Source organism: Crocodylus porosus, unplaced genomic scaffold (assembly GCF_001723895.1).
Source record: "Crocodylus porosus isolate Cpor-Errol unplaced genomic scaffold, CroPor_comp1, whole genome shotgun sequence".
NCBI classification, from domain to species: Eukaryota; Metazoa; Chordata; order Crocodylia; family Crocodylidae; genus Crocodylus; species Crocodylus porosus.
Genome location: NW_017728945.1, coordinates 4042478 through 4057795, shown reverse-complemented (window position 1 = coordinate 4057795; position 15318 = coordinate 4042478). Strand labels below are relative to the sequence as shown.

Below are 15318 nucleotides of genomic sequence, written 5' to 3'. Positions count from 1 at the left end.
TAACAAAGATAGACATTTTGTTGTGAAAAGCAGTTCTGTAAAATTAGTTGCTACTTCTGTGGACTGAATCGCATCTATTGACTCTTATTGCTAACAAGCTTTTACTTTATGAAGTCAACACAGCTCTGAGTAGTTAATAAACTAATTGCATCATGAAAGGTAAAATTCTGCATTTGATGACACTTATAAAGCTCCAGGGAGGGAAAGGCCGGGGGAGCACAGCAGAATCTATGTTGCAGGATCTTCCTGACAAGCTAAAAGGAACAAAGAACTTTGAGACGTTAGGCTGAGTTTCCAGCCTGGGGCAACTAGAAATAACAATGTACTCACAAACTGAGTCCATTACATCTATGCTCAGGAATTAAAAACGAATAAACGTTGAACCCTATTATGCCATTGTCTTAAAGCGGCATTGTGCTTTCAGACTTCATCTCTTGGTTCTCAGCCTGTGCCTTTAAGCTCTGTATGCAAACTTGCTGCACACCTCCCACTTTCCCCAACAAAACCTTTCACTTGGCTAGGGTAACTCAGCAGTCAGTGAGTGAAGGGAGCTTATGGGGAGGCACCGGAGCTGGATGAAAGGGCTTTTCTAGGGAAAAACACCTCAGTGGAAAGAGGAAAAGCAACGCAGGTGAGTTACCATGGCTTCTTAAAAGTCGTTCTCCTTTCCTTGGGGGTTATTAACTTCTCTGGCTTGGATAGCAACAGCCAAGCTGGAGATTGCTGTATAAATTCTCACTAACTCTGCCAGTTTCTTGCTGCACTGTTTTCTGACTTGCAGAGTGCATATACAATGCAAAGGTACAGTATGGCAAATTCAAACTCCTTTCCAAGTGGCCCCCAGTAAAAACGGCTCTGATAGTTAGTAGGATGGATGACTGCAAGGGGTTTGCTTAGCCATTTCCTTGCCTTCACAAAGCTAGCTAATATTTTGCTCTCTAAGCAAAGATATTTCTAGATTAAGAATGGGTCTTTTTCATCAACTGGGCAGCTACAACTGCTCTTCCCAGCTGAATGAGCCCACATACACAGATAAAATCTATCTGTTGTGTATATATAAAAGACATACACGTCGGCCTGTGAAACCAATTGAAGTGTGAGAAGGGAATTGCTTTCTGTTTTTAGTTCTGTGGTCTTAAACAGAATTTAACTAAATGCAAATTACAGGTGAAAATTTGGAGCGGCACTGTGCAGCAGAAGTGAGAATCTGAAAGCTCTGGGTTTGAAACAGTTTAACTGATGTGAGAACCTTTGTTATTGGTGATATGAGAGCCCAGCATAGCTCCCAGGTGCCAGGCTGGCAGGGAGGAATAAAATCTTCTCACTTGTAAACTGATCAAAGTTTAGAGTCGGAGAAGGACAATAAACAAGGACCACATATTCTGAGAGTCATATTTCAGGGCAGATCCACATTTTAATGTTTTGAAAAAGGGGAAAGAACTACATTTTGTCAGAAGATACCTGGAACAGTAGTTAATCCAGTCTAGTTGTGGAGTACTACTGAAAACATTTCTCCTAAAGAGCTAGGAATTATTAACTCCACACAACACTATTTCCTTTTTTAAGTGAATTGTTTTGCTATGTTGCTATGCCATCAATGTTTTAGAGTTTTGGGTTTTTTTTAAGTCAATATAAAAGATGTGTACCCTGGGGTTTGGATTTTGTTGTGTAATCACCCTTCCCTCTGCCTAGCAGTGAGTTACTACAGTTAGAAGTGAACTTCTTTGAAGTGTTGCCTATGAACCCACTAAGGACCAAGCAGACCTAAAATCCAGGGGCAGAATCTGGAAACAGCAGAACGATTAAATAAATGTGGAGTCAGATGAATCTGACTTGCGGGCAGCCCACTGTACGATGCTGTAAGGTACTTCTAGTTCAAGACTGCTTGACTGTCAGCTAATCTGCTATATATAGGCTTCTGTCTTTCCTCCTGGGTTACAGTTTATACTACCTCTTGTGATTTTTGTTCAGTCATGTTCCATGTTTTTGGTATTATACAGACTGACAGGGACTTCTGTATTCACATTGTGTCAGGGATTTATAACCTGATGAGATTATAAGAAGAAAAGAAAGGTGCAAACAGGAGAGCAAAAGGTGGTGAGCAATGTGCCTAGTCCTACCTACCCTGCAGTGTCCCCATGTGTTTCAGTTCTTGGGTTTTCTTCAGCCCAACTTCACTAATGCACCTTGGCCCTGACGGGCTAATTGACTGTGTCACTAGGCCACCTCTTCTCAAGGACTGACACTTTTGGTTATAAAGTATGATCTGTCTGGAAAGTGCTACAGTCTGTGCCTGTTCCACCGGCAGCTCCTGTTACAGGTTGCTGATGCCCTTTTATGCACAATGTCTTGACAGAAAATCCTGGCTGAGAGAAAATGAACATACAAGTTTGGACACTGTTCTTAATTAAGACTATTGGCCTCAGCCATTGCCTGCTGCATTTAGTGGCCCCTTCACTACTACTAATTCTCTCCATTTCTATCTAAATCTGCCTCTTCTGGCTGCCTCCCCAAGTAATTTTATTCCCCATTACAGTAGAATGCCAACACAGGCATGTTTTATCCTTCTGGCTTCTGCAGTTTTGGAGGGTTAACTAACACACAAGGCATTGTCCATATTGTAATACAGATAATTTACATTTTCTGTTTTTAATTCTGTGTACACACACACACACACACACACACACACACACTTTACAGCATGCTATGTCTGACCTTCAGGCAGGAAACCTCTGGCTCATCCTGTAGCAATCCCATCATGGAGTGAGATTTTTTTTTTTTTTTGTTTCAGCTGAATCATAAAGTTTAGACTGTTATCTGAGTGTTTTAATCTGAAGTTTTATGCCATCCTTTGAGAGCTGCTGATTTGTAGAACAATAGAAATAAGTAGTAGAAATAACTTGGAAAAAGGAACTGTGCTGAATATGGGCTTTCATTAAGGTCTGGCCCAAGATTTTTTAAGTGATTGTGTCCTTCCACTCTATTCCTTCTTTCAGTCACAAAAGCTCTCTTTCCAGGTCTGCAGAACTGGCAGAAAGCCCCATTTACTTCCCAGGGACCCCTGAGCCTAGAAGAGACTCCTTTTATCTAGTCACTGACTTGGTTATTGACTCTATTACTTTTATTGGCCAACTGTACTTGATACTTGCTAATACTTCCCCCAAACGGGGTACAAGTACTTTGGTACCCATGCTGAGATTCCACAAGGCCTGATCTAGATTAGGATTTACATGTATGGTTTTAAAATGCACACCATACAAATGTATGTTTGAAAAGGTTAGTACAATACTACTGAAATGGTCAAATAAAAAACTAGGCTGGCCTCTAGACATTAGCTATGCCATCTTAACAGAAATATGCATACTTTATTATCTGTGCTATAGCCTCCAAACAGTTACAACATGTTGGCTAACACATTTTTAATTCAAGTCTACTTGATGCCTAAATTTCGTAAGTGGGTAATTCTAGTTGTTTTAGACACTCACCTCAACAGTATTGGGAGGATGAATGTATTGTATGCTGTTCTGAACATGTAAATACTGAGTATTATCATTCCCATATAAGAAGTATGGTGAAAGGGAGTTAAGGTTGAGATCATGAAGAAGTTAAAAAAACAAAGGAAGCAAGATGGAATCTGAAGCAAAACAAAAGAGTGTCTGGGGAATTTGGATACAAGGAGGGAAAGTTAAGGATTTTGTGGGATTGTGGGTTTTGAGGAGATTAAAGAGCATATGGGAATAAAGAAAATAGGAGGGAGGCTAAGGGGTACAGGGAAAAAGAGAAGAGAGAATATGTGATGGGAAACAACACTGGAAGAGAAACACCGGAAGAGATGGGAGGAGACAGTGGGGAAGCCTAGAGTGGGATGGGAATGGTGGAGTGTGGGCAACTGGATAGGAATGGGAATGAAATGGTATGCAATGAAGAAAGATGAAGCAGCAGTTCTCCTACCTCTGAAGTTAAAGGGAGTCCCCTCAGCACCCACTTGCAAGTGCTCTACTATTGTGCTGCCTATACACGTGCTTATTGGCATTTTAATTAGAACATGTTCTAAGTAGAACGCTCCAGCATTGATGCAGCATCACTTCACGTGACTCATGTATATTGAGCCCCTGCACATTTTTAAATGGCCATGGGACGCTTTATCTAAATCTTGTTGAATGAGGTTTAGAGAAGGTGTCCCACAGCCACTTTTAAACACACAGGGGCTTAATACACATAACAATGAGGCACTTTAATTAGAGCAGCTGTCTGGAAGCCACTCGAATTAACATACATCCTCCCACCCCACCACCTCCTCCATGCACGTGCATAGGCAGCCTTTTTAATGTGCACCTAAGTTTAAATTTAGAACCTGAATTTCTTTCACAAACTTTGGAAGCAGCCAGTTTTCCCCTGCAGGCTGGAAAAACCCAAGCAAGTAAGAGAACTCCACAATTTTTCTGACACCATAAAAATTGTGGGGTGAGGGCTGTGCGAAATTTTGGCAGCCATTTCATTTTGGAGGTGTTTTGGCCTGTTTTGCCACCCAAAACACTGAATCCAAAATGAAACAGAAGGCGCTGAAGCATCTCTGAAACTAAACAAAACTATCTGAAATGTTTCGGAAATGTTTCAGATGTTTCGGAGGCACCCCCCGGGAAAAGTCCGGCCCTCCTTTTAGACTGCCGGGAGGCTGGGGCTGGATGGGGGATGGGACTGGGCAGGGCAGTGGCTCCCCCGCCTAGGGAGAGGGAGGCACAGCCAGAGGAGCTGCAGGAAAAGCCCCCATGGCTGCCCAGCCTCAGCCTCAGCCTCAGCCTCCTGGCACTTTAAAAAAAAAAAAAAGTCCCACACTCACTAGATGCAGCAGCAGTGATCAAGGCCTCTGAGGGCCCATTGCAGAGTCCCCCCATGCAGCACGGGGCAGGCAGGCAGCAGGGATCCTCCCCCTGCTTGGCATCTGTGCGGCAGCTCTCACATCGTGCAGGTGCAGCACCGCTTGGTAGGGTCCCGCATGCTGTCTAGGAGCTGGGGCAGCTCCAGCACTCAGCTGGAGCCCAGAACTGCTCAGTCCCAGTGGCCCAAGCTCCTGTAATTTATTTAATAAATTTAAAGCACCATTTTAAAACCAGTTTATTTTCTCGTTCCTACTGAAAAGTTGTTCCAGAACTTCATTCCTCTGGTGGCTAGAACCTTTCTCTTAGTTTCCAGCCTAAATTTGCTTGTGACACTATTAAATAGTTCTTTCCCTCCTTGCTGTTTACCCCTTCATATCCTCCAAAGCTGAAATTTTAGCTTCTCTCAGCTAAACTAAATCACTGATGAACATCCTCCTCCCCTCCCTCGCTCATGATCCATGCATGCCAAATCCCAGAAATAAGGCAATGAATCTGCCTTAAAATGACCCTGAGCACAGACCAAGATAGAAGATCTGTGAGATTTTCTATGCTCAAGATAGAAAATCTGAGAATGTGTTTTGCTGCTCTGAAAGGGTTACAGTGTCTCATTTCCAGACATGTGTGCATGCTGAAGTGGGAGAAAGTGGGTGGAGGCCAAGCTTCTCACCAGCATTCTGTTATAATAAAGGGCTTAGTCCGTCTGTCTATGTATCTGTCTGTCCATAATGCTTTTGGCCATCGAGAGGGTGGGTGGCAATTGGCTGTGTGGGCCCAGGCTGCACGGGCCCAACTTTGCGCCACTGCTGGGGAAGTTTGTAGTGGTGGTAGACAGGCCTCGGCCCCCTGAGCAGCGGGGCTTCCCCCTACTTCCCTGCCTGAGAGTGAAGGGGGGGGTCATGGTGGTGGGTGTTGTTGGGGCCAAGTAGCAGGGAAGGAGGGAATGGAGGGAAGCAGGGAGTGGAGGGGAGAGGGGGTTACTTTGGCAGCGCCCCCCTGCTGCCTGGCCCCAACAACAGCTGGCAGGGAGTGGGAGGTGAGGAGAGAGGGAGGGAGAGGAGCAGGAGGGGTAGTGGAGATGGGGGGAATCCCTGATGCTCTGGGGAAGGAGGTGGAAGCGGGCAGGGGGGAGGGAGCCACCGCACTGGAGGCTGGAAGAGGAGGTGGTGGCAGTGGTGGGACTGTTTACATGGCCAGCCCCAAAGGGTGAGTGGTGGGGTGGAGAAGATGGCATGTAAACGCTCCCTGAAACACTCTGTCATTCATGACAGGCAAGTAGCTAGTTCCAGGTATAATAAACCTGCCCAGCCCCCAGCCATAGGTCTACATGTCTGCAGTGGTAGAGCAGGCAGAAGAAGATGTCAAAATCTCAACAGTTGTGAAGGTGGATGAAGGCTGCAGTGGAATGACATCCCAGTTGTCTTGGTTTCCTCACCACTGGATCAAGGTCCCGTTCTGTGAAGAGCCATGTGGACACATGCAACAGCTTCTCCACAATAAAAGAAGTCACACACAGGCATCTTCCATGACAACAGCTTTTCCAGCACATTCATTACACAAGCCCTTTGGAAACCAGCTAACGGTGACAGAAGCAGGATTGTAAGGTCTGGAAGCTCCTGGTCATGAACTGGCATGAAGGCAGCAATTACAAGAAAGTCATTTAGCACCTGAGCAAGAAAGGGGTGCAAATGAGCAGCTGTAATGGTGACTGAGCAGCGCTCTTCAAGATCCACTCTGTTCATCATACATGGGGAGGGGGGCTAGAAAAGGTGCCTTAAACATGATATGTCTAATACAATATTCCATAGTTCTTCCTGACTGGATAACCGCTTCCAGTGGGATTACCTTTACTACGCTTGAAAATACCAGCAAAGATGCATCATTTTCAGGAAGTAGAACATCAGTATCCTCATGGACAACCCTAACAGTGAATGCCCAGAGCATGTGCTGCAATCATGGCCCGAGAACTGAGGCACCACAACATCTATGTAGTTGCACTAAGTGAGACCCAGCCAGCAGGAGATGGGCAGCTCAGAAAACATGGAGGCGGCTATATCTTCTAGAAGGGTAAACAGGAAGGAGAATACTGACTTCAAGGAGTTGGTTTTGCCATTAAGAATGAACTTATAAACCAACTCAATGATTTCCCTATTGGAATTTAAGAGTGCCTCATAGCTCTTCATCTTAAATGGGTGGAGAGCCAATATGCTACTGTCATCAGCATGTATGCCCTGACTCCTGATGCCGCCAATGAAACTAAGGAGGAATTCTATGCCAACTTGGCCAAGTCCTTTCTGACATTCCAAAGGAAGACAGATGTATTCTTATCAGTGAGTTCAATGCCAGTTGGAAAGGACTCTAACCGCTGGAACAGACCCATCAGCAAGGAAGGAGTAGGAAAGGTCAACTCCAATGGCATGCTCCTTTTGACCAAATGTGCAGAACACCATCATCAACAACCTGTTTCACCAGAAAAGCAGCCACATGACATCATGGCAACACCCACAATCTAAGCATTGGCACCTGGTTGATTATGTCATTATCCATGCCTGGGATCACAAAGATGTCCATTATCGCATCTGGACTTCATGGAAAATGTGGGTGCCTACTCCATAAATGGAAAATCAAAGAGATGTTGGGTTGTGATTATAGTGCAATTTTTCAGATGGTGCAACACATTGTGAATGATTGCCCAATTAGATCATTTAATGGTGATCTAAAATAATCCATGCAGCTACCCCTGAAGCAGTTGAATGGTTATCAAATTTAGATATTAATCTATGAATGTTGCAATCCTAAAATGTCATACAAAAGAGAGATCACCTGAGCTACACAAGGAGCTGATGATTGCTGGACTGATCACTGACTCATCTTCTCAGTTATGTCACTCAAACTGGCTCCCAAATGACAACTGCAGCAGAAGCAATGCCAACAGACGATCAACATTGAAGGACCCAAGTAAGCAAAACCTCTTCCACCAGTGCCTCAACAAAAAAACAGTGAATTCCAATCAACAAGAATGGGTGAATGTCAGCAGCACATGAGGTTCCCTCAAGGCCACTATCATCTGCATCTGTGAAGAGGCACTTGGATTCTCTACCAGGAAATGTCAAGACTGGTTTGATGAAAATAACCAGGAGATCCAAATGTTATTGATTGCAAGTGCAAGGCCTTCTAAGTTTGGCAAAATGACACCAACTCCAAGCAGAAGAAATTGCATCTCCAACAAGCCAAGGCAGAGATCCAAAGGAGGATCCATGATATGAAGAACAAATGGTGGGAAGACAAGGTGAAGGAGAGTCAACATCTCACTGATATCCACAACATGTGTGATTTCTTCAGTGCCACCAAAGTCATCTAAAGTCTGAGCACTTAGGAAACTAGGCCCCCTTGAGACCTAAGGATGGAGAAAGCCTGATCAAGGAATGGAGAGCCATCAATACCCATTGGAAGGTGAATTTTGAAGACCTTCTTAGTGGAGACTCTGTTGCTGATAAGAGTATTCTCAACTCCTTCTCTAAAATATCCAGTCAGAAATTATCTCAGAATCCCTCCAACTTCTGATGAGGTGAAACCTGCTTTGGGATGAATCAGCGATGTAGATGAATCAATCAAGCAGATGAAGAATGACAAGGCAGCTGGAGCAAATGAAATCTTCAAGCAGGGGTAGAGAAGCTCACATCACATCTCCATGCCCTCATCTTAATGATCTGGAATGATGATGAAATCCCAGATGATCTCATGGATACCATGACTGTGACAATCTTCAAGAAAGGAGACAAATTTAACTCTGGAAACTATGAAGGGATTGTGTTGCTGTCCACCACAAGGAAGATCACTTTGAGAACCCTCCTGAGCTGTCTCCGTATACTTGCTGCAGAGCTCCTTCCAGAATCTCATGATGGATTTACAGGATCTTTCTGAAGTATGGATGTCCACTGAAATTTGTCACCATTTTCTGCCTGCTCCTTGATGGCATGTGAGTGGTGTCAGTAATGGATCTATCACAGATCCCTTTGACGTCAAGCAAGTTTGAAGAGTTAAGCAAATCTGCATCATCACTCCAACATTCTTCTCAATATTCCTTGCTGTGATGCTACATCTGGCCACCAACAAGGTTCCAGTCTGAGTGGAGCTAAACTACCAAATGGATGGTAAGCTATATAATCTTAGCTGACTCCAAGCCAAAACCAGGATCACCATGACCTCATCTGTTGAGCTCCAATATGGTGATGATGCTGTAGTGTGTGCTCACTCAGAAGCAGAACTTCAGGCAATTGTCAATGTCTTTACTGAGGCATTCAAGAAAATAGGACTGCCACTTAACATTCAGAAGACTAAGACCCTTGACCACCAAGCTCCTAATGAATAGTCCCCAGCTGCAGTAATCCAGATCCATAGTGAGACTCTGGAGACACTGTGTATTTTGTATACCTCAGAAGCCGTCTCTCGCAGAAGACTGACATCGATGAAGAAATCCAACATTACCTCAAATGTGCAAGTGCAGCCGTTGTACACCTAAAGAAATGAGTTTTCAAAGATCAAGGTATCAGATCTGAAACCAAGCTCATGGTTTATCAGTCATTATCTCTACCTTGCTGTATGGAGCTGACATGGAAAACATACAGGAGACATCTAAAGTTATTTGAGAAGTACCATCAGTGTTGCCTGCAGAATCCAGTGGGAAGACAGACACACCAATATTAGTGTCCTCCTACAAGTAAACAGTGTGAGTATTGAGGCAATGATCATATAACATAAACGTTGGGCTGGCTATGTTATCTGGATGTCTGACTCCAGACTCCCAAAGCAAGTTTTATTCTCCCAGCTCAGCGAAGACGTATGCTCAAGAGAAGGGCAAAGAAAGCACTTATGAAACAATCTCAAGGCCAACTTAAAAAAATGCAACATCCATGCCAACTCATGGGAGACTATTGCCCAGAATCACCACGAATGGAGGAAAAGTTCTGCTGCAGTGATCTCAGTACTTTGAAATCTCCTAACAAGAGGAGATGGAAAAGCTGGAGCACATGTTTCAGACCAAATCAAGAATCCAGCACCACCCACCCCACATGGAAACACATGTCTAAGCTGAAATAGAGTCTGTCGATCCCTGATAGGCCTCATCAGTCATCTTTGGACACACAGATAAAACAATCATGGAAGACAATCATCCTCAACTAAGGGATTGCTGAAGGAGTATTCTCAGTGCTAAGTGTAGACAAGCCCATTATCTCCTTTCACATAAAGTCTCCATTTCCCTGTTCATCCAGGTTGACCATTAAAAAATTATCTTCCCTTAACACAGATGACCAGAGTAGTGTGCAGTATTCCAAATGAGAGCTCACCATGGTCTTGTTCAATCACACTAATAGTGTACATTTCTGATTATAAGTCCATTTTTTACTCCAACCCCTCCTGCCCCTCCCCCCAAAAATTGCACTTATACATGTAGTCAACCTATAATCAGGCCTCCTGCAATCTTGACTTCTGTATTTGTGGTATTTTTGTGCATGCAAAAAAAAATCCAGACCATTTTTTTTTTCTGTGCAGTTTTTATTTTATTATTTCTAGAGTGTTTCTCCCTTTCGGCCCTTTTCTTGGTGACTGAATTCTCCCAAAGGATTCTGTAAAGGCAATAGCAATTCAGGGACTTCATCAAGCTATTGACTTATATGCATGGAAAGAGCTATTTTTTCCTACAATTGAACAAGAAAATATGGGGTCTATTTATATCCAGGAACGACTTTTAATTGGAATAATATGGCACTTCCCCATCTCTGCTAGAAATACCATACCTAACACATCCTCAGATCTCATTTGCCTTTGTCACAGACCCATCTTATTGGTGGCTCATATGCATCGTCTCATCAAATAATCACCACTCATTCAATACTTTCTATTTAATTTCTATCTGATCTATTCTGCCTTGCAAATATCATGAGTCAGAACCCAGACATTTCTGAGGTTCCCCAACTCCTGAGCTCTTATAAAATAGGACTTTCTTGTTCAGAGGCAGCTGTCCTTACCCTCTGTGATCCAATGGAATATGGGGATGTGTCATCTATCTCTCTGTCCTGTGCATTACCCTATTTTTTGGCAAAAAAACCCCTGAACACAGTTACCATTGCTTTTTTTTTAAATGCTCTTCTCAAAGAAAACTGTTGAGGTCTTGCAGGCCTGACCAGCATCACGAAGATCCTCATGTAAGAATGTAAAGGTACTGTGGCACAAAAAGGAAGGGGAAATAAGGATGGGGTGCCTTCTTTACTTACAGCTGGTTGACATGGTCAAAGCTCTTGGAGGAATAAATAGCTAGTTTGTTTGCGCTGACATGTTTTGGTTTTCCATGTACCATGCTAGCCCCACTTTCAGGCAGGCGCACTACTGGACTACATGACATATCTCCTAAAATCTTCTAAGAGGCATCCATACCTTATGCCAGTGAATGAATGTTGCTGGCATAATGTTATTCTTCATTTACCGACTATATCACACAAGAAGCTGCATATGAAAATAGTCATTAGCATTATTCACAATCAACAGTTAGTCATTTAAAACTGGAAAGCCCCCCCAAACTCACAGAATACAAATTCTAACATTCTGCCGTCTGAGGTTTTTAATGTAAGGGGATCTAAAAATTACAATATTGAAAATATTAACTTTTTAAGGAAAAAGTGTAGGTGTCTGGAACTCAGAAACCATATAATAATTTTAACTGAAAATCCTCAATGAATTCAAGTTCTATTAAAAATTGTTAACAGAAAATTTTAGGTAGATACACTTACCTTTTCCTACAAAAACCTCCAAAGTTTAATTCCCACTTTAAGTACGCAACACAATTTAAAATAGAACTGTTACATTGTTGCTATTTCTGTGCCATTACAATAAAGACCCAGCACATGGTAGGTAAGCTTCCCAGTACGTGGTACATAAGCAACAACAACAATCTGAAAGTCAAGGATAATTCATAAGAATGGCCTAACTGGGACACCAAGGAAGATACCTTTTTTCTCCTGCATATCTGTACTCTGACCCTTCTCTAAACAGGAGACGTTAGACCTCTCCCTCATGCATTGGCTTCTTCAAACATTTGGTATGTGGCCAGTATTTTCCTGAGGAAACACAAATGAAAAGGTTAAACAATGTAGGTTATATAATGGATAGGATATAATCACTCCTGAAAATCCCCCTGTTTCATCTCCCAATCTATTTAGACATTTTCAAGAACAGGTTGGATAGACACTTGTCTGGGATGGTTTTAGTCAGGGATAATCCTGCCTTGAGCAGGGACTGCACTATATGATCTTGTAAAGTCCTTGCCAGCCCTACTTTCCTGTGATGCTATGATCCTAAATTATTGAAGGGCGATATAAAGAATTGGGCTGGGCTGGGCTTTTCTCTGTGGCCATAGGAGATAGGACTGGGAGCAATGGCCTCAAGCTGAAGCAGAGGCAATTTAGGTTGAAGATTAAAAGGAACTTTGTGGCTATGAGAGTGGTCACGCACTAGAACAGGCTACCTAGAGAAACTGTGGAGTCTTGATCCCTGGAAATTTTAAGAGCACGTTGGACAGACCTTTGACTGGCATGCTTTACTTGGGGAAGGTCCTGCCTTCATTAGGGGTTGGACTAGGCCGTGTGAGGTCCCTTCCAGCCCTACTTCCCTATGATCCTATTCCTTTTTGCACCTCATAACAAGGAAACATAGACACCTTACAGCTCAGTGAAGCTTTTGTCCAGTCTCAAGACAGATCAAAGAATTATTTTGTAGTTAAGGAATATCAGTGGCCAGACATAAGACAGACAGCAGGCTTACTAAGGATGGGAGCATTATAGGCTGCTTATACATACGTTTATTCATGTTCTAGTTAGAATGCTCCAGTGTTGCCAGGGGCACTTTATCTAAGCCTTGTCAGCCATTTAAAAATCCATGGGGGCTTGATACACATGGCAGTGAGCTGTTTTAATTAGAGCAGCCATCCAGAAACAGCTCTAATTAAAACACACCCTTCCCACCCCCAAGCATGTGTACAGGCAGCTATAGAGACCATGGATGAAGTAGATCATATCCTGCAGGCAGGCAGTGATCAGTGATCACAACAGTGAACAGTGGAACAATGAGTTGGGTGTTTACTATGAGCATGGAGTGGTACAATTGTGTGTGATGCAAACCTGGGATGACTAGCAGTGACTGCAGGACTTTTGTGGTATTTATACATGTGCTCTGGGAGTGGAGGGGAGGGTGGAAACACTCTGAGAGCCACACTAATTAAAGCACCCAGCGTGTCATGTGTATCATCACCCCCACACTGAAAAATGGTGGCAGGGAAGCTTTAACTAAAACTTGTCAAATGAGCTATATTTAAAGCACTCCCGCCGCCATTTTTCAGTGTAGGGATGCTGATACATGTGATACTGGAGTCTGCTGGAGTGCAGTAATTATCACAGTCCAACAGACTCAATTAATCAAGTCTGCTCTTATGTTCTGTAATTATAGCACGTTGGAGCAGCCTTGCTGCATGTGTATACGTACCCTTAGTTACAAACCACACATTGCGGCACATAAATACTGAAATGAAAGCTGCTTGGACAGCAGAAAACTAGTGAAGACTAGAAAACATTCCAGCTTACTGGGTTGTACTCAGTTAGTGGGCAATGATATAATATCTACAAACGTGCACAGCTGTCACAGGAAAAGGATATAAAGCGCCTCATGAAGTCATCTACTCCAGCTCCATCATCAAGGCAGGATCATCCCTCACTCAACCACCCTAGTCAAGTCTAAACTGCTCTTGAAAATTTCCAGGGATGGAGATTCCACCATTTCTAGATAACTTGTTCCAACTTTTGATCAACTCTCTAACCTATATTTTCTCTGCTGCTGTTTGAGCCCATTGTTCCTAGTCCTGTCCCCTATAACCACAGAGAAGCTATCTCCATTCTCTTTATAGTCTTCCTTCAGGTATTTGAAAACTATTATCAACACCTCCCCTCACTCCAGATTAATCCTAGTTTTTTCAGACTTTCTTCATACGTCATGCTCTTCAGACCGCTAGTGATTTCTGTTGCTCCCTGCTGGACTCTTTCCAATCCATTCATATCTTTCTTGAAGTGAGAGGTCCAAAATTGGACACAGTACATTACAAGTGAGACCTCATCAGTGTTCAAGAGAGTGGAAGCATAATTTCCCATGATTTTCAAGTGATACTCCTGTTAATGAAATCCCATATGGTGTTGAGATTTTGTGGGGAGGGAGGGGGGTGGAGTTGGGTTTGTTTGGTTTTTTGTAAACAAAAGCATACTGCTGTCTCATATTCATCTTATGGTCCACTGTAACCCCCAAGTCCTTCTCTATAGTACTGGAAGCATATTTAATTTTATCTGATTGATTTCAGATGATTTTTCCAGGTTATCCAGGTCATCCTGAATCCTAGCTATTCTCCCCAGAGCATCTGCAAATTCACCCAACGTGGTATCATCATCATATTTGCTAAGCGTGCATTCAACCTCATCATCCAACTCATTAATGAAGATGTTGAACAGTACCCAACCCAAGACAGACCTCTGGGGAACCCCACTTCATATTTTTTCCCAACTAGTCATCAAGCCATTGATGACTTCTCACTGAATATGATGATCCAACCAGTTATGTAGCCATCTTACAGTACTTTAATCTCATCTGTATTTCCATAGCTTATTAATGAGAACACTTTGGGAGATGGTTTCAAAGGTCTTGCCAAAATCAAGGTATATCACATACTCTGCTCTTCCTCCATCCACAGAGACTGTCACCTTATCTTAAAAGGAAATCAAGTTGTTCAGGCATGATTTGCTCTTGGTGAATATGTGTTGGCTGTTCCTTATAGCCTTGTTCTCCTCCACGTTCTTTGAAATAGATTCTTTGACCTGCTCCTTGATTTTTTCCAAGTATCAAGGCCAGAATGACAGGTCTGTAATTCCCCAGATCCTCCTTCTTCCCCTTAATGATAGGCACTATATTTGCCCTTTCCAGACATCCAGGACCTCACCAGACCTCCATGAGCTCTCAGTAAAAGTGAATGGTCTGAAGTTGCTTCAGTTAATTCCTAAACTTTCTTTGGCCTTCCTCTTCTGAAATACTTGTAAAATCCCCTTTTATTGCCTTTTACGTCACTTGCCAGTTGCATCTAAAATCATGCCTTGGCCTTTCTCATTTTCTCCTAGCATGCCCAAGTAATACCCTTATACTCTTCCTTCATAAATAACCGAGTCGCCACTTTTTGTAGGATTCCATTTTGAGTTTCACCTCGTTGGAGAGACTGTTCTGCAGACAGACTGGTCTCCTGTTGTACTTCCCATTCTTCTTTCCTATCAAAATAGCTTGCTCCTCTGCCTTTCAAAGGGCCTCCTTAAAATACAGTCAGCTCTCCTGGACTCCTTTTCCATTCAGCCTGCCTCTC

The 15318-nt window shown here is 43.1% G+C and overlaps 1 protein-coding gene across 3 annotated transcripts in view; it reads left to right on the top strand.

Moving 5' to 3' along the window:
• The first annotated feature begins 516 nt into the window (after positions 1–516).
• The window catches only part of TMPRSS9 (transmembrane protease, serine 9), an 82198-nt gene continuing 67396 nt past the window's right edge, over positions 517–15318 (top strand). For all 3 annotated transcript variants that reach the window (XM_019550665.1, XM_019550663.1, XM_019550664.1), the window contains exon 1: positions 517–631. The gene's annotated coding sequence lies outside the window, so the exon portion shown is untranslated. The remainder of the gene's footprint in view (positions 632–15318) is intronic.